The following is a 23,631-nucleotide window of genomic DNA, read 5'->3' as shown; positions in this document are numbered from 1 at the left end:
AACAGTAACTGAAAACAAATGACTTATGAAAAATAAATTACTTAAAATAGAGAAGGAAATTTAATTATCTGAGGTGATCTACTTGACCACCCTCCACATTATCAAATTTTCTTTGTAATAATTCACTTGAGAATTAAATACAAATGTTTTGACAAAAAGGCAGTTATATTTGAAAATATCCAAGAATTATTTGATCTTTAAAAAAAACGTACAACATATTTCAGTCACTCTGCTGGAAAGATAAGAATTTTAAAGTTACTGTCAGAGTATAATAACATCCTCATAGAAAAGCTCAGACAGTGTGGGTTGGATGAGTGGATGCTGAGGTGGATCGAGAGCTAACTGAAGGACAGAACTCAGAGGGTGGTGATAGTGGAGCCAAGTATAGTTGGGGGACTGTGGCCAGGGATTTCCCAGTTCTGGGGCCAGTTTTGTTCAACATCTTCATCAACAACCTGGATGATGAGACAGAGTGTACCCTCAGCAAGTTCCTGGATGACACCAAACCGGGAGGACTGGCTGATTCCCCAGAAGGCTGTGCTGCCATTCAACGGGATCTTGCCTGACTTGAGAGTTGGGCAGAGAGGAACCTCATGAGGTTCAACAAGGACAAGTGCACCTGGGGAGAAACAACCTCATACACCAGTACAGGCTGGGGATGACCTGCTGGAGAACAGCTCTGCAGAGAGAGACCTGGGAGTTCTGATTGATAACAAACTAAACAGGAGCCAGCAAAGTGCCCTCATGGCCAAAAAGGCCAATGGCATTCTGGGGTGCATTAAGAGGAGCGTGGCCAGCAGGTTGAGAGAGGTTTTCCACCCCCTCTCCTCTGCCCTAATGAGACCTAATCTTGAGTACTGTGTCCAGTTCTGGGCTCTCCAGCTTGAGAGAGAGGAATCTTCTGGAGAGTGCCCAGTGGAGTGCTGCTAAGGTGATGAAAAGACTGGAGCATCTTCCTTATGCGGAAAGGCTGCAAGACCTGGGGCTGGTTAGCCTGGAGAAGACGAGGAGTGACTTTATTAATGTTTATAAATGCTTTAAGGGTGAGTGTCAAGAGGATGGAGCAAGTCTTCTTTCTGTAGTGCCCAGTGCCAGGACAAGAGTTAAGGGACACAAGCTGGAACATGGGAAGTTCCACTTGAACACAAGGGGAAACTTCTTTCCTATGAGGGTGATGGAGCCCTGGCACAGGCTGCCCAGAGAAGGTGTGGTCTCCTTTTCTGGAGGTTTTCAAAACCCACCTGCACATGTTCCTGTGTGACCAAATCTAGGTGGACCTGTTTTAGCAGGGTCATTGGACTAGATGATCTCTAGAAGTCCCTTCCAGCTCATACCAGAATTCTTTGATGCCCTTAATGAAAAGAAGAAGAAAAAAAAAAATGTGGAAAGACATTTTTATGCTGCGATGAAACACCTAACTTTGCTGTGATGATGCTGTATTTTCAGTATTTCATTAAAGTTTTTTCTGTACTTTTATAGTTAATGCTTTTAATGAGTTTTAAATTCAAAATTTTCATAGGTAATTTTAACATTATCATTAACATTTATCATTATCTTTGATTTCTCTTTTGGATTGTGTTATATGTCAGCAAAGTGAAGTTCCCCATGTGTAGTTCTTCCATTCTGAATTTCTTCATCATATTGCAGTGTTTACTACTCACTCTGAAGCTCCAGGGCAGAGTGTAGAATGTGCAGATGCGACTTCCTCTTCCTGAAATTAAAAATTTGTAAGCTTTCACACTGAAATACATTAAAAAAATGATTTGTACTTTTAAAACTGTAGTTTTAAAGTAAAAATTTATCTTTTTTGCATAGAACAAATAAAAGAAATTTGACAGAAAAGAAAAAAAAGCAAACCCTCTTTTAGTAAATTTTCCCACCTACTCAGGCACATTATGGTTTCTGATGAAACTTTTAAGCTTTTGGTGGATGCAGTTTTCAGGTTGTAAACACATGTTCTGATTTGGAATATCAAAGCATTTCTCATACATGTGCAAATGCAACTTTGTGTAACTAGACTTAAAACCTGGAAGTGGAATATACTGCTGCATATAATGCAAACTATATCTTGCAGTAAATGAGAGGGACGGGTCTTGGGTGTGTAGCCTGTGCAGAGGCTAAAGTATATTTCTGTAAAACTGTACTTTTCTGAAGAGGAAATTACTCCAGCTATATGGTGACTTGTACTCACTTTCTCATGTGAACTGACTCAATTGGAAACATTTTGTCTGTTGCTGTTAATACTGGAATTACCAGATGAAATTCTATTGCTTTTGTGATAAAAAGCTTAAACTTGTATGTCTTTCTTGGAGTAGTTTATATTGTGGGATTAACATTCTGGTATTTTCCCTGAGAAAAGATTGGTAGGAAACTGGAATAGTTCTCTTAAATGTACATGGGAGAAGCATTTTCTATGAAGACCTATTTCTCCTGACAGAAAGTGCAATGTTCTGCTCTCCTTTGCTATGAAAAGTACGTAAGGTTTGTAAGGGTTGTCTGTAGTGTGCTAATATGGAGGGATAATTTTTCTCTCCTATGCTCAAGTTACAATATACTAAGCAAATATTTATTAACAGACCTTTAAGTGGCAGTGCAATGTCAGCAACTGCACTCAGCACATCCTGAGTGACTAGGAAGCTTACTTGCTTCCTGCTCCTCTGGCAAATACTACCTTAGTTGCCTCATTGTATACGAATACATTACATTACTTCTTTGCTTCCATCCCCAATGAATAGGCCACAATCAAAAATACTGATGTTTTTGCTGAGTAGGAGCATTAAATCCATAATCTGCTCCTCATCTCTAATTCTTTCCCTGTGTCTCTAAACAATTCTTTTTAGCACTTAAACAGCTGCAGTACCTTGTAGTAATTATACTTGTGACTTGTTTTAGTTGCTGCTGGACTTTGCTAAGTGTGTGGCAAATTATTGTAGGGATTTTGTTGTTCTGTCCTGGCATGTTACACAAATGCAACAGTTTCTAATTATTTCTTGTCTATGTTTAATCCAGTGCTTTTTCTATAAGATAGCGTTTCTGAGGGAGCCTTTATGTAGCCTTGTTTCCTTGTCTGTTGTAGTCCCAGCCAGCTTTGATGGGTGACACTTGGATATTTTGAAAGTTTTCTACATAGTAGACATTTTAAATTATCAAGAGAGTTGGGGAGGTGCTTGTTTATGCTGTCCTAAATGTGTTCATTTTGAAAGATTCATTGCATTGTCATTCTGTGTTTTTGTCACTCTTCCTTTTGGCTTATTTGTAGACCCTGGTAAGTTTGGTACTGTGATGTGCACCTGTTCCTCCAAATCTTTCTCCTCTCTTGCATCTTGTCCTTTCATGAAAATGCAGGGTGAAAAGGGATGAGGGAAAGAAGATCTGCCATGGGAGTTTCTCTTTCAGGGTTGTATTTCACTTTCAAGTTTTTACCTTTGTCACTGTACGATCATGTGCCGAAGTCTTGTTAAGAATATACTCACAGGAGTGGGGGTGACCATGCAGCCCATCTGCAGCTGGCTCCTCAGTGTCCTTGAACAAGAGGGCTTGGGAGGAGGCTGGATAGATTGTCTTGCTGACAGCAGCCCACTCCCGACTCCCAAGGGTTCTCAAACACAGCTGTGAGTGGGTAGGGATTTGCTGGATGAAAATCACTCAGATGGGAAACATCAGTCTGAGGAGCATGTGTATTGCACACCAACTACCTCTGTGTATCTGGCAAAGTAGCGCAGTGAGGAACCACCGCTGCCAAGTGCCTTGGTGACATGGTTCCAGCCCTGCCATGGCAGGGCGTTTAGATGCCATTATTGCATGTCAGAGATGGTCACTGAACAGCAATAGGACCCCAGGAAAAGCATTTTTCTCAACCTCTCCATTCTATGTCTTCCTGAATATTGAGTGATGGGCAGCATGTTGTTGCCAGGTGGGAGGGAACTGTGTCTCCAGATGTAGATGAGGCCCTGCTGTGTTCTTCAAGCAGGTGTGGTGCCCTGCCTGTCCTCCACCTGTGCTGAACTGCCTGAAAAGCAAAATGGCCTTCAAGCACACCTAATGTGGCTGTATTTATTCTGGAAGATCTTAGCTGTTATACTGTAGCTGTATCTGTATCTATATTGTCCTGGATACCCAAGTGCTGTGACCGATAATGACATATTTGCATGCATTTTTTGTTACAGGATGAGAATTCTTGATCCTTTTGCCCTTGGGGTGCTTTCATGCAGCTGTGCTACTGACACTCATGACTGCTTTATGTTGCCTGTTTTTTGTAGTGTTTTGTTGAGCTTTCGAAAGTGATTAAACCCTTTGTACATTAAAATCCTCTTTATGTTTCTGTCATAGTACTGCTACCTAGTTTTTTTTTTTCTTTTTCATAAGGCACTTTGATCAGCAGGACGAGTCTGGCACCTCCTTGTAGGAAGATGCTTTAAGAACTCCTTTACCATTTCTGTGGTGCTTGCACACATCATTCCTGACTCTTTTGAACTGTCTCCAGAGTAATTAATCTTTGCAGAGATTTGCATTATCTTATAACTTAATTTCAAGTTGTAGTGCCTGTGTATCATAAATAACGTTAAAAGATTTATTTTGCTGGTTTTGTATCATTTTTAGGTATAGCTATCATGGATAACCTTCTGTCAAAAACTCTACTCTTCTGCACACTTCTTCTGAAGTCTCTCATATGCCACCAATTTACAAAAAGCCATTCATTCTATTGCAGCACCATATTTTAATAATGGTGTTGAGAATGGGGTTTTTTTCACTGCTCTTAGTTTAGTCACATGTCCTAGGTATAGTATATGGGGCAGAAAAAAATTACTGGACCAAAAAAAACTTTCAGTGATATCATATATAGTTGTTAGTGCCCCTCAATGTTGCTCTGTGTAGATCCTGCATATTTCTGTTGCCTCATTGGTTGGGTTTTTTATTGTTTTTTTTTCCCTTAAGTACATTAATATAAACTCAAGTCACATTTCCCTATTTCTTCCTTGACTGACTATTTTTGTAATCCTGGCAGTAGACTGGCTTACCTTCAACCAGAAAGGTGGTATCAGATCGTCAGGGAAAAGCTCTCCAGTTTTGTGGCTTAAGTCATTGTTTTAGTATGTAGGTAGTACAGATTCAAACAGGGAGCTGGTGCCCACAATTCAGGTTTCACATTTCCCGATTCAGTGTCCTAATTATCAACAGAGAGACAAAGGATATGCAGTACTGCAAATTCTGCCTTTGGCGATGTTTTCTGAGTACTCACCGTAAGCCACTCATCTGTATTTAAATGCATGAGTTTAGAGCATAAATTCCTGAAAAATTTTATGACCTGAAACTCGTTATCACAAAGTCACTAAGTCCAGATGAGCAAATGTGTTTTGAGTATGTATCTGAGCATTTCTTATAGGCAAGTTTAAGCTCGGTGGTATTTAACATGCTGCCCAGTACCTTAATCTGTACATCTGATTCTCTCCCATTCGCTGTGAAAGGATCTAAGCATTATTTCTAAGCACTAGGATTTTTACTCCTGTCTAACCACAGCATTGCACAATTTCATAATGCTTTGTTCCTGATCCCCACGTAGCATAAAATGTGAGCCATTTAGATTTCCCTATTTTACCAAGGCACTTTGAGGATAAAGCGTACATGCTGCAGAGATGGGGTAGAAGTGCCCAGGTAAAATGATATGTGTGGATGAGCTTAGTACCTGCCTCAGAGACTGAGTACCCAAAACAGATAATGAAGACTTCATTACCATTCAGTTTACTTTAGTGGCTGCTGAGCAGTTAGGTTCTTACTGTGCTCTTCTTAATGAAGACTAATAGTGTGAACACTATTTAGTTCAATCATCTTCAGTATTGTCCATAAACTTCAAGGTGATGCAAGTTACAGATACTGAGCTGTTCTTGTAGCATGGGGAGGGGGGCAGGAAGCAGACACAGGAAAAACAAAGTGTATTTTAATTATACATATCCTTTCTATGACACGTGGAAAATAACTCCAAAGAAGATAAGAAAGCACATTTGAATCACATTTTTAAATTAGAGAAGTAATAGATAATATTGTGTTGGCACGTATGTAACCTTTATTTCTTTTAGCTAAAAGATTTCTTTTAAAGTAAATCGATAATGTAATTTAGAGTTTCTTTTAATACATGGATTAAATTGCTGAAAGCAGTTTATATTTTTTATTCGTTTCTACTTCACTGGGACATTTTTTTTCCTCAGCAAGACAAGGTTTTTCGTGATAGCTCATGCTAGTAAGGAGGATGTTTAATTAGAATCATCATTATTTTCTTTTACTGCTACTGAAATTCTTGCCATGGCCAGAAGGACTTGCATTTGATGCTGAATGTAATGCTTTAGTACTAATATTTTTTTTCTGCATGTCTTGCTGAAAGAAAAAAACTCATAGCTGAACTTGAGAATTTTGAACTAATACTGTTTACATGCGAAAGTAGGAAAAGATGATGCACCCTTCCCCCTTCATTGTTAAGTGGTAAATTGTTGCTATGGTGATCATTCTTTCCATCTCATCAGCTATAACCTGGTTTTCCACATCAACTGAGTAGCTGCAAGCAAAGCATGATCTTTATTAATTTTTTTATATCTGTTAATATTGCTTTGCTCCATACTTATTGTCTTGGGACTTAACATCAGCACCAAGATGCAGTGAATGTAAGCAATATAGTTCTAATTTTGTAGTACATAAATCTGTGCACTCATTAAAACAATCTTCATGTCGCTGCCAAAAGCTTTTAAGGGGATTTCTTAAAGGAAGCTTCCTTTTTGTGTATACAGTTAGGGGGTTTTTTATTATTTCAGGCACTGTAAGCTCTTACAGTAAATATGTGGGAAAAAATGGATAAATCTCTGAAAAGGTCTGAGTTAAGCAATTTTTTAGGTGAGACGATAGAAACAGGATAGTTGTAGTAAAATTCTCACAGTAAAACTTTCTTTTCTTACAGTGTAAATAGGTGTGCAGGTGCTCTGTGGTAGCAGTAAGCCAAGTAACCTGTTGGGGAGTCACCAAAGGGCAAAACAGATGAATGTAGTCTGGATGTGGTTGTACACGACAGGTTTGTGTCAAAAGAAAGGGCAGAATGAGCATGTGGGCCATCAAAATACTGCCCTGAAGCCAGAAATACTCTCTTTCAGCACCACTATGAAGTTTTTCAGGAAATGAGTCTTATAGCAAGCCCTGGAGCCATAGGTGGGACACTGATACATCATGATAAACATGAATTTTTAAATAATCTGCTTGGATATTGATACTTTTAAATGACAATATTTGTCTAAACTCACTTATGTTTTCTTTGTTAAAATCAGTCTTTCCTTCTATTGTAAGATTTGAAGCATGTTAAAATGTAATCATATTATGTCCTTGATTGCTTGACTGCATATGAGAAGCTCTGTGTCTCTAATTTTACTCATCTTCTAGTAGATTTTAACATTTCAATTTTGGGGGGAGTGAGGAACTTTTCCCCTACCTTTAATCTGCTTTACTTATGCCTGGTTTAGATGATGTGTCATGATCAATGAAGGAGCAAGATCATATCTATCTCAAAATACGTTTTCTGTTTATTATGTTTTATGCTCCACAAGAGGGCTAGCACAATAGGAACATATTTTCAAAGACTGTACTCAAATCTTACAATTTCATGTGAAAGCATCCTAGTTTTCAAATACAAAAATGTAAATAAGAATATTGATTTCTTTGTCAGTAGACTTTTGGGGTTCTATATATGAAACTCATTTTTTTAAGTCTAGAAATTATTGTGCTGCCATGGGCACACTTCCCATTAGATATTCTTGACCTATATTTGCAGGAGAAATATTTTGCTAAATAATGTCAAAGGTCATCTCTCAGTAGAATAATCTCTTAAAGGAAATGGTAAGAGTTACAATACAAACATAAGGGCTACATATTGAGGCAAAAGAGGAATTGGACTGATGTTTTAATTAAGAAATAAATCTTTGCACTGTTCAAGTCTAGAGGAAGGTGTCTTGAATTACTGAATTACTTAGGTCTTTTGAGTGTATTTGTGTGACTACCAAAGGACTAATCCTTTTGGACAAAACATGGATGAAAGGAATGCCAGATTTCCTTCCAGCTGCAGAGGATGAGAAGGCTGTAAGGTTGCCTGAGCTGAAACAGCCATTACAGCATTCTCATAGTATCTGTTTGCTTTGCCTGAATGTATTAGGTATGGTGTTTTAGTTTTTGAATCTGCTCATCTTAGTGTCAAGAACTGTCTTAATTTACTTTCCCCGCACCAAATCCATATGATAGGACAAACTGAGCACTGCAAAAGAATATGCCAAACCATATGAGGCACAAAGTCCTTGCACGTATTTCACAGTCATGTGAATAGACCATAGAGAAATGTTGTTGTCACGTACTGATCAGTTTTGTTGAGGGATACAAACAATTGCAGAACTGGGAGCAAAATTCATATATGAAAGAGAAGCAGCTGCCTCATGTTTTGTTGTCTCATTTTCCTGAGTAACATTTCTCACAAAACCAGAAATTATTCCTCAGTGAACAAGAGCAGAGTGACCCAAGGCTCGCAATGCCAAAAAGTAGTTGAATAATTTTTATACCAAGATCTTTGTTTACTCAATCTCCTCACTTCCTTACTTCTTTCCTGAAGTCTGTAGTTTTTAGTCTGTAGTACCAGTGAACTAGTGCTAGGGATCAGCTACAAACGTGAGACAAGGACTGATCTGAGTGCAGGGATGGCTGACTGAGACTGGAAGAAGACGGTTCCTGTCAGCTGTGCTCTTCCTCAGATTTAAACATTTGTGAAACTATAGCCTTGCTTTACCTGGGTTTTTTGTCCTACACAGTCCCTTCAAGGGATCTAGTATGTTCCTTTGTTGTATGAGTGTAATCGGGAATTTGATGACCTGGAAAAAATGTATTCAGGCAAAATGCCAACCAGAGTATCCTCTGAACAGTAGGACTGTGCACATGGGATGTAGTATTTCTTTCTTTATTATTTTGCTTTATAGTAATTGTTGGGGTTTTTTTTAATGCTTTGATTGCTGTTGTTTCTTAAAACCATATTCACATTTATGTGGTGCAAAAATGGTTCAATAAGAGACAAACATAAAATCAAAACAAAGCCACATTTGCCACATAAAAGCCTATAAGATAACTGTTGTTCATTCCCCTTGAATGTGTGAAAATAGGCACAGATCTCCTAAACCAATTCTTTTCTGTAGCCAGTTTTCTATTTATTTTGCCATCCATTAATTCAAATAGCTTGTTCTAAATTCTCATGCATGTAGGGGTAAATAGGTTGTGGCCATGATATGTAAAAATAATGATTCTAACATACTTTTAGTGGTATTGAAATACAGTAGAAAATACAATTACAAAAAACAAGTTCCATATCTTAATTTATTGTTTGTGCAAACATGTACAATTTTTTTCTGAAATCCCACATAACTACAGATTCAATCATCTTGGATATGAATGTGCTGGCAAGGAGACAGGGTTCTCATTGCCACTCAGATAATGAAAGATAGATAAAGAAGCTGTTGGTGCCTGCCAGAGAATATCTGTTGTTACAGATTGAAATATATAGCATCAAGAACAGTTTTAAGATAGAAATGATAAACAGTGGTTAAAAAAAACCCCACAAAACCAAAAACTAAACAAAAAATTAAGAAAAAAAACCCAACTCTTTCCCCCTTTATTCCTCTGGACCTGGTCAAGAGCTGTAGTTCTGTTTTTTACCCTAAAGTATCAAGAATGCAATGTTTTTGTCTGAGTGAATGTAGTTCTACTCCTGACTGTCCTTAATGCTTTTCTTGCCCTCTTAATTAACAAAGAAAAAGACCAGAATGTCCATGTTAAACATCATACAGGCACCAAAGAATTTTCTAAGCTGTAAACACTCAGATTCTTTGCCGATACTCTCAAATACTGTAATTTCTTATGTCTTTTAACTGAGTAGGAGATAGCTGCTTCCACAGCTTAATTGCTCCTGAAGAGGTTTTATTTCCTTACTAACCTGTTTGGCTTCCTGCATTTTAACATTTCTAATCTCTGTTGATCAGGGAACTTGCCTAATCAACATGTGCTTTGTTCCTTTAAAAAAATGTTATCTGAGGGATAACAGAGAGAAAAACTATTAGGCCTTTCATCCCAGCAAAATGTAAGAGAAAAACTTGATTTGCTCCATCCACAAAGCTTTACGATAAGGGAAACAAAAGTAAGAGTTTTAATTAAAAAAAAAAAAAATCTGATTTGTAGTAAGTAAATTAAGAGACAACAGTAATACAGAGATTGTTCTCCTTAGCTACATTATTTTTTAGATATGTAAAATTTTCTCTATATAAAGTATACTTGATTATTCAAAATTCCCTCATACACTTTCAGGACAATAGTGTGTTTTCCTAGGATGGTTTGAAAGTGCTTGATGCAGAAGGCAGCTGGCTTCATGGATTTACTCCAAAATGTTACATTGGACATTTAAATCAATGCTTGTTCTTGAGTCATTTTCATGTGTAGGAAAAGAGGCCACAGAAGATAACAGATAGATAGCATTAGTACTGTAGTTACCACAGAGAACATTGGCTTGTAAAAGTGTTTAGAGATAGTGTGTTAATTTACTTGAAAGGACATTAAGAGAAAGTAAGTATAACCTGCAAAGAAAACTTTTGAGTAATTTTAGTTCTGACATTACCAGCACTGAGAGAAAGTGAAGTCTGTGTTGACTATTAGACATTACACCATATTAATTGACCCAAATAATAGACTTTTTTTCTTTAGCTTACTTCAAGGACAGACAGATACCAAACATCTTCTTTAAAAAATAAAATAAAACGAAGAATCTGAATTCCAAACTTCACACTGTCAAAGTTTTTAAAGCTTGTGTTGGATGTAATTCATATGCTTTAATGCAAAGCTGTTGTAGGAGGAAAAGTAATTAGCTGGAGGAGGACTCTTCTTTGGTTAATTATCCCATTTCCAGCAAGGCTAAATTCAGCTGTGACATACACTGGCAAAAATCTCATTCACACAGAAGCAACATTCAATTGCAGCACCGCAGCACATCATATTCCAGTCTTACAGGTGGCATTTCTTCTTCAGGTATGTGTCACTAGTTGTATATACACCTCTGACAGGATAGACTAGGCGGATGTTTCGTGGTTTTTAATAGCAGCATTCTTTCAGACCTACACCTAGCTTAGTTTTTTCACACTTCCATATAGGATAGCATAGTATAAAATGTATAGGGCTTCCATGTAAGAGGATAGCATGGAAGAGGCTTCCTTCTTTCCCTCTCAGTCAGTGGGAAAATGTGGTGAGTATTGAAAATACTTGTTCTCAGCTCAAAGGTTTCCAGAACTTTCCAGAATATCCAGAATTCCGCCTCTGTCCTGTTTGGTGATTCACATGCCACTGCCCAGAGTTCAGTTCACCTTTCAACTCACATACTCTACCCTGCACAAGATAAAAAAAGTCAATGATCATTTTGCTAGGGAAACTGTGTGTGCAGATGTTTCATATGCCAGCCCTTATTTGCTGGAATGCAGAATAAGTGAGATTCTTGACTAAAACTATCTTCTGGAGCAACTCATGGCTTTATCAAACCTTAAAGCAAGCTCCAGCATTTCTGTTGTAAGCAATTAGCATCCATTAAGTATGCCACTGAGCAGACTAATGCCCAACTGCCATAGCAAAATGTCACAGAATAATAAAGAGTTAGCAACATGCTGATGCTCTTACACCCCACTGAGCTAAAGATTGTGGAATGACAGCACCACTGATGCTCCCAACATAGACATCAGTAGCCATAGTTACTCCATTAGGGGTCTCTGTATTGACTCCAGTTACACATAATGAGATAGAGCCTCTGAGTCTGGTCCATCACTGGTTCTGAGATAGCAGTTAGCTCAAATACAAATTGTAGTACCAAGTACACAGCATTCATGGAAGAATTTTGGTTTTCTGCTCTCTGCCTTCCTCACTGAACAGGGATCCGTTTCCCTGTGCTCAATGTTCTACCCAACCACAGCCTATTTGGCATCTTATGGGAATGTCTTGTGAGTAATACTCAAGATTGACACTGCAGGCAATTCAGCTGTCTTCCAGTCAGGTGCTAGCTTCAGTTTTTTTCAGGCGCTGTTCTTTTAGATATTGGTCTGAACTAACAAGAGGCAAGAGTCTTTGTTTTGTCGTGAACTGAGGCTTTACTATTGAGGAGTGTGTATGTGGAAGTATTCAGTCTCATGGCACGTTGTTAATGTATCTGGAATTTCAAAAGACTGAGGCACACGTGGATGGTTAACATCTGGGAAGTTATGTCAGCTTCTTACTCATGCAAGGTCACTTCCACATTAATGAGTGCTAAATTCAGTGAAAACAGTGTAGTGGATGCCAGCCAGAGAAAGATGTGAGTAATTTATGGAAAGGCAAGAAAAGAGCTTGAATATTTTTACAGTGGCTCCAGTTGAGCCTCTTAAGTGGTATTAGTTGTAGAGAGGGATTCTGCCAAGCAAAAGCATACTGAAGGACAAAGACCCCATGTGAATTGATTGTTCTGTGAGGAAACTATACATCATTTTTGCTACAGCTGTTTGGCTGACTGCCAGGTCTTGCTGGGAGGGAATCATCTTTTCATATAGGGTGAGTTGACACAAAGAGATCAATTTTCATGAAACAAAAGGGTTCACTGTTAGTCAAGTAGATTTGCAGGAAGAAGTGGACACATGGGATGTCCTGACCATTTAGGGTCTGGAGTGTATAGTTGTGTAGCTTCAGGTTCTCTGGGGAAAGTGAGATGTTTTCACAGCTCATAGTTCTTCAGTGTGCAGATCTGGTGACATATACTTGCTAAAAGAGCTGGGATCTCTTACCTTGGACAGTAGGGGACTGACACATCTACTCTTAACACAAACTGTACAACTGCCAAAAAAAAATTGTCCCAGCACTCAGACAGAACCTTACACCAAATGTTTCTGAGATGCTGATGTGGGAGTCAGCCTTCCTTTTTTTTTAACAGTATTCTTGCTTCTGAGACAACCCAACAGATGCAACAAGAAAGCAGAGATCTCTTTTTAACCTACACTAGAAAATATGACCCTTCAGACTCTTGTCTTGCCCTGTTCCCTCTATACTATTTGTTAGGCCCTCAGATAGCTGGATCTTTAAATATTATTTTTCCTGACCAACTGATTCAGTTTCAATCTTCTGTGTCACAGACAGCGTTTATTTCCTTTTCCAAAGATTTTTTTTCTCTAAGAAGCCTTTTTCAAGTAAAATTGACCTTGCTTCATGTGAGATCTATAGATGAGGTTCCTGCTTTCTTGGCACTGGGAATTCCATGTATTTTGTCAAGGTAGATAAGAAGGGACATTTCTATCCTAAAAAGCCCCAAAGTTGTCCTCATGCAATCTCACTTGTAGGCTGGTAATACTTGATTTTATCATATCTTGTTTAAAGAACATTGTGGTTTAACCCAGTACCACTCAGCCTCTCACTCACTCCTCACCCCCCTCAGTGGGATAAAGAGAAGAATTGGCAAAGAAAAGTAAAACTCATGGGTTAAGATACGAACAGTTTAATAAATGAAATTAAATAAAATATTATAATAAATAAAAATAAGAATGAAAAGGAAGGTAAAGAGAGAAATAAAACCCAAGAAGACAAATGACACGTGATGTAATTGCTCAGCACCCACTGACTAATGCCCAGCCAGCCCCTGAGCAGCAATTTGCCACTCCCAGCCAGCTCCCCACAGCTTATATACTGGGCATGATGGTGTATGATATCGAATATCCCTTTGGCTAGTTCAAGTCACCTGTCCTGACCATGCTTCTTCCCAGCTTCTTGTGGACCTTCTTGTTGGCTGAGTATGGGAAACTGAAAAATCTCTGACTTAACAGTAAGCACTACTGAGCAACAACTAAAACATTAGTGTGTTATCAGCATTACTTGCACATTAATTGAAAGCACACAACCCTGTACCAGCTACTAGGAAGAAAATTAACTGTAGCCCAGCCCAGGACAAAGTATAAGACTGATGCATAGTATATCTGAAATTATCAATAAAGGATGCTGCATCTTGACTGTTTCCATGATGCTGTCACTCTTCATAAAATATATGATATGTTTAAAATAAGGAACACACTTCTGTTTTTACTTAGCTAGGTGATGAGAAAGGACTGTAGTGCGGTGATCCATGTTGTGACCTGTGTGCTTTCTCTTCAGATGTTATGGAATTGAACAGCTCTGCAGTTTCAGTTGCTGCTCAGACCCATTAACCACGAGAAAAGAGCATCATTATTCTCCCCAGTGATGGCTCTTTGACAAACTTACAGAAAGGCTGAATTTCTGCACACATGAACTCAGATTAAAGTACATGAAAACCCTAGACCTAAGAACTCTTAAAAGCTTTCTTTATATTTCTACCCATTCTCTGGAATTCTACCTCGATTGTCAGGTGAAAATCTAGTTCCTGTGTTGACCCTTCAAAACCAGATCATTTTGTATTCTATTTTCTCAGCAACTATTTGAATACTCAAAACAGTACTTTGCTGTTAGTCGACTTAGCCATTCAAGAACAAGAGTAAATTGCAAGACTTTATAGCTGGACTCATTTGTGCAAGAATTAGAAAAAGGAATTGCCAAAAGCCCAGTTCAAGTTTTGTGGAAAGAAGTCCACAGAATTCCTTGCAAACTAACCCATTACAATACTTTAGCAAGTCTTTTCAATGCTGTACTGTGTAGCAAAAGTTTTGTTTATCTCACAGGCCTTTCACTACACGTCTCACAGAGAGTGAAAATTTGATTTTGTTAATGGGATTGCAAAGTAAGTCTTGTTATTCTTTCAAATGAGAACTCATATTCCATATACATTAGCTTGTTGCCCAGAGCATGCCCACGCTGGAGTAGCAAGACTACTCTGTGGAAGACACCTTCCCATTTTGTTACTAGCTAAGCATAACGTGAGATCAAATTCTGTGTTCAGTAGACAAATCAATAGATACAGCAAAAATTATGACTGTCGTTTGTTGAAGGAGAACTTTTTACATCTTTTTTTTTAGTATTTATTATTTTGCTGATAAAATGAGATAATCTTTGAATTACCTTGCACTGCTCATCTTGAACTATTAGATTACTCAAGGAACCATATGTTTACTTTCCCTGCTCTTCCAGTGGCTCCTCAATTAAGCCTCCAGCAATGCAGGCTTCAGCAGAACTGAGGCAAGACTGAGACCTTCCCTGTAACTGATCTCTATGTTTTCCCATGGAATTCGTAAAATAAGGTACATATGCAGGTGAAGGTGAATCTGTACAGGCTCTAGGAAGGAGCATCTTACCTTGGTACACAACCTGACAAAATAAGTTATTGGAGTTGTTTAGCCCAGAGAAGAGAAGGCTCCAAGGAGACTTTGTAGTGGCCTTCCACTACTTAAAGGGAACCTACAGGAAAGATGGGTAGTCTTTATCAGGGATTGTAGTGATAGGATGAGGAGTAATGGTTTTAAACTGATAGACCATACGTTTAGATTAGTTATTAGGAAGTTTCTCACTGGGAGGGTGGTGAGGCACTGGAAAAGGTTACCCAGAGAGGCTGTGGGTGCCCCATCCCTGGAGATGTTCAAGGCCAAGTTGGATGGGGCTTTGATCCACTTGGTCTAGTGAAAGATGTCCCTGTCCATGGCAGGGGGATTGGAACCAGATGATCTTTAAGGTCCCTTCCAACCCAAACCATTCTAAGACTCTGTCCACTCCCCCTTCTCTCCATTGTGGAAGGCAAGGAGCTATGTCTCTGGTGTATGTTGCAGACTCATCATTATTTTCCAGCTTCATTTGGGAAACTAACTATCCAGACCACAGGCTTATTCTAGGACACTATATTTCCCAGGATTTATCAGCCCCCTTCCCTACCATGATGTATGCCCTTGACATGATAATTTTTGAGGCTCAGAAATGGCCCGCCTATCAGGGCACCAGATCTTAAGACTGGGTCTTAGCAGGAACAGCTTTTTGATGGGAGGAGAAGCACACAGTATTGCCTGCCAGAAGATTGTCTTACCAGCTGCTCCAGTGTCCCAGTCAGGAGGGTCAGTAAAATCTGTCAGCTTTTAGTTCTGGAAAGGCTGATAATTACGATTCTGTGGAGAGGACAAGAAGACATTAGGATTGATTATTTTGGGACTGACTTACTTCCTGCTTCATAGCATGCAATAGTATTTATGCTAAAATTCTGCTATTAGTGACTCTGCAGTGAGAGTACTTGCTTGCCAGAAGAATCTGGGGGCCTAATGTCAGGGCTCCAGACGGGACTGTAGTAAGGAAAAAAAGGAGCATATAGACCATGACTAACTCTGCTCGGGAGGTCTCAATACAGTATACTTCACGAGTCTGCAATAGTTACAACTCTCACAAGTGATTACTGATAAATGTGTTAGCAATGCAACAATGAATCCTCAGCCTTACTGTGCAGATCTGCATGACTTCAGCTGAACAAAGCAGTCAAGGACCGCTCTGCGCAGGAATAAATAGGCTGCTGTGAATTCTCGTTCAGTAGTCTCTAGATGCCACAAAAGCCTTTTGGGTATCTAGGCAAGATCATCAGCCCTGCAGGAATCAGCAGAGCGCAACATTCTGGGTTTTTCAATTTTTCTGGTAGCTGATAGGACATGTTGGTTGTTTATTCAAATTGTGTGATCTTGGCAGCATTTTAGGAGAATATATACATATATGGGGGGGCAGTGTGTATATAAGAGGAGATCATTTTAAAGCTGTTAACTGGGTTCATGATAAACCGAGGTTTTCCATTTTCTTCATTGCTGGATATAACAAAACCTGTGAAATAGCTGTCAGTTGCTCTATGTCTGAAGTGATCTGACATTATTTTCAGTCTGCAGTGCTCTTCAGTTAAGAGGAATTAACATGTTTACAGATGGAAGGATCACCAAAGTCTTCTCTTTGCTTGTTTATACTGTTCAGTCTCTTGATGTTTTAATGTATTATACCAGCAGCTAGATTAATATCTGCCAGCCTGGAGAAAAATCAAATCACATAGAACCATCTCTACACTTGAGCACTTGCCTTTCATGGAGAGCTTAGGCCTTTTGCTAATTAAGCTGTTCAGATATTATCAGTGTTATCTGTTATTCAAATATTTCTGTGAATTTTTAACAGTTATCTTTAAACATGTCAGAGAATTTGTAACAACTGAAAAGAGAAGAACTAATCCCAGAATGGTTTACTAGTCATTTTTCTATCAATACTGTTTTTCCAGACATCTGACAACTGATTGGGGAACAGAAATGAACCAGGAAAAGAAGGATAAACCCAATTCAGTTTTGGCTATAAGACTTCTTAGGACACCAAGATTGAATTTAAACACATACAGTTAATGCCTTGAAAAGGATAAAAATGCTGCAGTTTAGTTTCCCCACTAGAATTGAATGCCCAAAGGTATTTAAAGGACAGATTAAAAAAATAACATTGCCACAGATTACTTGAATTATGTTTATATTTATGAATCAAATATTATTATGAATTATGACAATATGTTTGTTGTTTAAAGAGCTTAATTACACCACATTCTTTTTAAAATTGTTAGTACATAAATTGCATTATTATGTCTCATAAAGAACTATTTTGTTTGCCATTATGTTCTAGATAGTTTTTCAAACCTCCCCAAGACTATTTTAGATTGAATTTTTTCTGTGGTATCCTTTCTGTTCTCATTTGTTATGAAGATTTCAATTCCCTACTGTTATTATTATTTTGAGGAAATGACAGAAATAAATGTGTGTGCGCTACAGTTTTTGAAAGAAAGACAAATAACCACCAAGCTACTAAGCCTATAGTTATGACTTTTGTCTTGGTATATTTTCCTCCGTCAAGCACAGTAATTAAATCTTTGGATTCAGATACTAGAACAATAATCTAATAAGTGACAAGACAGCCAAAGTCACTTAGGAAAAGCATGAAGCATGGTCCTAGAAGTATTTATGACTGAGGAGCTTATCTTAATTTTTTGAAGCCAATAAAACCCACAAAATTTAAACTAAGATTTCACATTTTTTCCTGTAATTTCCTGTAATATAATTTTCATGCAAGCATTGTGTTACTGAACTTTCTTTGCTCTAAAATTTGAAAAAAAATCTTTTCCTTATAAAGCACATCAACTCAATATACAGGAGAGATTAAGAAGCACGGACATTGTCAAGGATGACATTTGACATAGTTTTCCTGAATAAGTTTACCGATTAATAGGGCTTTCAAGGATTTTCTAACTAGAATTATTCCCACATAAAATAATTTAAATTTTATTGTTTTCTAGAATTGACATTTTGTATTTTCCAATTTACATTTTTTTACAATTCATTGGAAGTAGTAAAAATCAGCAGAATACTAATATTAAGATATTGTTTTAAATTTTTAAAATATCCATTTTTATATAGTTCCTAGTCTCTTCCTGTAAGCTGTTCTTATTTTTCCTTTAGTTGTATCTCTGGGAACTGTTGCTTTCTTACATGCAGAGTCTAGAATAACTGCCAGATATTGCTGTTGATGATAGCAGTTATCACACCTCTATTTTATTTCATTTGTTCCAGGTAGAGAACAGTTTAAAAAAAATATGTGGCAGGTCGAAGTGCAATGCACTAAACATCCCTTAGAAATTTTCTAAGCACTAAACATCCCTTAGAAATTTTCTAAGCAAATGATGACAATAGTCCGTATGTTCTCATTTCATTGAGCAGGCTTGCCATCTCTACAGAATCCTTATGACATGGGATTCTTTTTCCTTGAAGCTCATATTTTATGATGAAGGGTCGATAAACAATTTTATCTCTTTTTTTTAAATTTTATTAACTATGTCATCAAGAGCAGCTGAAGCTCAAGTGTGCATCTATTTTTTTTATGCTTCCAGCTAGATTCAGAAGCTCTCTTCAGTCAACCAATAAAATTGGCTTTGGAAATCAGAAACAACAAATCATTTGCAGACGCTCCTTTACCCTTAAAAAAAACCCAAACAACTCCTGTTTGCAGGAATTAATATTTTGGGGTCAGAGAACTGGAAGAAAATATTGCTCGCTAAAGAGACTTGGTAATAAAATAGGATAGGTTATAGTCTATCCTATAAAGTAAGATAGGACATAGTCTGCCTGTAAAGTAGGATAGACAAATGTACATCAAGATTTATACTTTTCTATACATGTACTTGGCTCTTAGTGACATGGAAAGATAATGGCACTGAGTCAACATTGGCAAAAATTAGGAAAAAAAACTGTGAAAATGATATATATACATATATATATATACATATATATATATGTATACATATATATATATGTATATATATGTGTTTTGGCCAACGTATATTTTTTTCCCTATGGGAAAATTTGCTTTCTGCTTCAAATTATGCTGATCATCGTGATGAAATTGAAGACTGTGCCACTGCTAGGGTCAAGTACAATCAATATGAAAGCAAAATTTCATTCATTCAAGCTCCTGCCAGATGGATGGATAAAACTGAATACATCATATGAAGAGCCAGCTCCATTATTCAGGGATAGATTATATGGCATGCACATAAATAATGCCAGGCTAGTGGGACACCTAAGGTTAGGGAGAGTGCCATGTAAATCCAACTTTTCTAGTGATGCCTAAAAGCAATTTAAAACCACTTTGAAGTTCAGACATATGCATGTGAGTCTTTTTTTTTTTTCGAACAGGTGATCAAGAGCAAAGGACTGAAAAACAGACCAGGGAAATTAAACTAATTTATCTCAAGTATAAAAATAAATTTTCAGAAAGACCTACTTTTTTGGTGATACTGTCTTTCATTCAACTTAAATATTTCCAAACTGTTAACTACATGTGACTAAGTTACAGAAACATGAACTTTGGCACCCCTGAGTTGCTGAGCAGTTCTGATTTTTCTAATGTGAACCACAGAGGTGGTGTCATGGAGAATGCAAACAGGTTCTGAGTCTTGGCATAAAAAGGCGACTGATTCATCAACAAACAGAGATTTATGTTTCCTATAAAGGCAGTTACACATTTGTAAGCACATGTTCATGCCTACCACTGCTGGCGTCTCACATCTACACAGATCAGATGACCAAACTGTAAATAGTTCAAGTCTCTTACTTTTAATGGAATAAGAGGGGCGCCTCCAATCAAATGATCAGAACACTTATGTCGGATATCTGAAATACTTAATGTAAATAGTTCCTAAATCATCTAATCTTACTTCCTGTAAAAAAAAAGACAATGTCAATTTTTTCTCAGAAAAAGTAATAAAGAGGGCTTTTAGTACACTGCCTAATAGCATTTTAAACGTTTAGAAAGATATATCTTTTTCTCTGTAAAATATACATAAAACATTTCAAAGCTACCTATGTCCAAAGTCATCTTCTAATCATTGAGCTAGTTTTGTATTTATTGGAAATACTTGCCATCTCCATTTTGGTTTCCCCATTTTCCACTGTCAGTTATTTGTGTGTACACCATGAGTGGCTTCTGAATGTTCTTCGGTGAATAGATCTGAGGCTCAAGATGTTCATGTTAAAACACTTGTCTTTCAAGAACCTCAATTATTCTATGGTTCTGACATTCTTTTTCCTTCTTGAATTGTAGATGAGATGGACGTTGTTCCATTACTGGTTTTATGGATTCTGGATTATGTAGTACAGCAGAAAGAAATTACTGTTTATACTTGATTTTGATCTCTATCTGTATAAAGATGACATTAACCCTTCCTTTTGCTTCAGTATGAGGGATTAGCCAGCATGATCTGATGCTCCTTTTGTGCTGCTTTCCATGACAATCTCCCATACTGGCTAATTTTTTTGTTTCAAAGTGTTCTGTCTCACTGGGTACTAGAGTTATTATCATTGAACTTTAGGTAACAGTTAAGTGTCCTCTTGGGGTCTTTTCAAACCCAGAAATGTTGCGATCTGCCAACTCTATCATATGTTTTATTGAGACATTGTAAAAGTAAAATATTAAACACCTCTGGAGTAAAAACCAATTCCTAGCATAAAAAGCACCTGCCAAGCCTTTTCTTTTCTTCTGCATTAAGCTTTGAGATGTTTCAGAGCTTTAGCTTTTAATCCATTTTGATGTGCTGCTTTCATTCCATGTAATTTATGCTGTTGTTTAATTATGTTCCCAGAGGATACAAAATCTGAAACCCTGAAAACAATCCAAATATGTTGACTCTAGGCAATCTAGATGAGGTATAGGACTCATAGTCTTTACATATGTATGAAGTGTTTGACAAAATACTCTTTGTATAGTAATACTATACTATTAGCCTGTAAATCTTTGTAGGTGTAGACCCAGTGTATTTATGCTGTTATTTACACCCAGGACTGACATCTGGCTAAGCAGTCGTTAGACCTATTTTATTTTTTCCAAGTACTGAAGTCAAGTTGGCCATTTGCCAGTTTTAAGGAATTTCCTCAGCTTTTTGGTATTTTTTTAGTTCTTCTAATATGAGTTATGACTGAAAAAAACCCATAAGGAATGGATATAGGCTTGGAAGGAGGAGTTTTCAGAAGCAAAATCCATTAGGTAATATGATATGTATCAATGTGCACATACTAGATCTGTTTATGATTCACTATACGAGACTTTTATTCGTAGTACCAAAGTAGTCCAGTTTCTTAGTGAAGTTAGCCCCTGAAGGAGGAGTGGATGGTTGAAACGAAACTCTGTCAAAGCTCTAAGGAGACTGATCAAGTAAAGCACTTTGGAGAGTTTTTCAGTTCAGTCTTCTTAATTGAGGATGTATTTCATTTGATTAATTTGTTATTTAGGAGAACTTTCAGTTTCTTCTGATATAAAAATAAAATGGGGACAAGAAGAAAATTAAACTACGAAAGAATCATTCTGTCATTTTCTTCTTCCTCTCCAGCTTCCCTTTTCATGGAAATGCTATTGATATCTGTAGCAACTTTGTCAGACAATGGTTATCCAGAATTGAGCCTTCAATAGATAGAAAGAAATGTCAAAATGTTGGAAAGTTTCTTAGCTGGAAAAAAACCAACAGATTATTCTTTTCTGTCTAGGAAAATCACTGAATGTTAGAGTTTAGGAAGATGGGATTGTATTTTATAGAATTCTAATTTCAAAAAGGATGATATGGGTAGTAATCCCCAATGTGTGATATTACTCAGACAAAACTGATAGCTGTTATTAGTGAAATATATTTCTGAGAACTTAATGGAGGTTTAGCCTTTACTGGTTTATTTTTAAAATGGAAATCTGTGATTACAAAACATTGTTAAAATTATTAACTTGGGATAAATTGATGGGAACATAATTGTGTTTCATATACTTGGCAAACAGAAAATAGAAAATTATTTGTATAATTTTAAGAAATATAAAGCAAACTCCTGGAATCACTGTGTTTAATAAAAGCTGAAAAATGAAACAAAGTAAACATATGTTGCTTACATTTTTAGTTGACTGGGAATGAAGCAGCATTGCAAGTACGTCGAAGGATACCATGGAAATATTAAGTAATCTGGAGGGTAATAGACAGTTCTAAATGGGTTTAAATTTAGATAAACATTACATAATGTATTCCAAACACATGGTATTATATGTAAGCATTATTGCTACAGAATGCTAGATAATATTTAAGCTCTTCAGTCTTCAGTACTCTTCCTTCAAGTCACTTTTCAGACATAAGTAGATAGAAATCTGATTGTAGTATTGCTGAAGAGGATACTGGTTGGAAGAAGTCTCTGACTCTGTGCTTGTAATCTCCTTAGAGTGGCTAAGGTGACGTGTATGTTTACTTACTCAACCAAATACAGAAAAGAAAGATATCTCTAGTAATACCAGTTTTCCTAGAGGCTAGAAAGCTTAGGCTTCTTTCAAAAATCAGACCATGATATGAGTCCAACTAAAATTAATAGCAAAGTTATTCATTGCCATTGGTTGTCCAACCTTTGCTCACTGACGACAGAGATTGGTAAATATAGAGCCTTCATGTGCTGTCACCTGGTACCAACACTCTGCATGAGCTATAGTTGTGGGCTCCTTTTTAATGTAAGTACAGTTTGATTCCTGCCACTTACAGCTTAATTATCTCTGTCTTGATTGCATTTACTACCACTGTGGATTCATTAGCTAAGTGGATTCATTAGCTAAATTGTCCCTCCAAATATGATTTGTGGGGATTTTTTTAGTATTTTGATATTGGTTTGAATGTTTTCAAGCACCTTTGAGACATCACTTTGAATATTTATTGTAGGATGATTAAATACCTGTCAGTTCACAAGCTAGCAACATGTATTTTATGTTACAGGTGCTGAGAAGGAAGTTTTACAAAAGACGGCCTGTTTACCTAAAAGAAAAATCATTAAATGTCCTTTGCTGTGGGTTAACCTAATGCAGCATTGTAAAGCAGGTCACTCATTATTTTCCCACTTTGCGGTCTGTGGATTGATCCCTTCTTCCCATTGTAGTTTCTGTTTTGCTGCTGAAACTTCAAATTGAGCCTTCCTGGAGAATGTGTGGAACAGCTCGCAAAGCTTACTGCAGTGTTTTTCTTTGCTGGGGTAGAGGAAAGGAGACTTTTTTTTGTTTTCTCTTTTAAAAGTTCTCATAAAGATTTCTTCTTGTGGCAAGATGTAGAGCTCTCGGGGGAAAAAG

At 37.3% G+C, this 23,631-nt stretch overlaps 1 protein-coding gene across 6 annotated transcripts in view; it reads left to right on the top strand.

Annotated features, from left to right (window-relative positions):
* JPH1 (junctophilin 1) overlaps positions 1-23,631 on the top strand; it is an 85,812-nt gene that overhangs the window by 28,753 nt on the left and 33,428 nt on the right. The window lies entirely within an intron of this gene.

This window comes from Colius striatus, chromosome 4, assembly GCF_028858725.1.
Source record: "Colius striatus isolate bColStr4 chromosome 4, bColStr4.1.hap1, whole genome shotgun sequence".
NCBI classification, from domain to species: Eukaryota; Metazoa; Chordata; class Aves; order Coliiformes; family Coliidae; genus Colius; species Colius striatus.
Note: the sequence above shows the minus strand (reverse complement) of the source record. Positions and strands in the feature narration are given on the sequence as shown.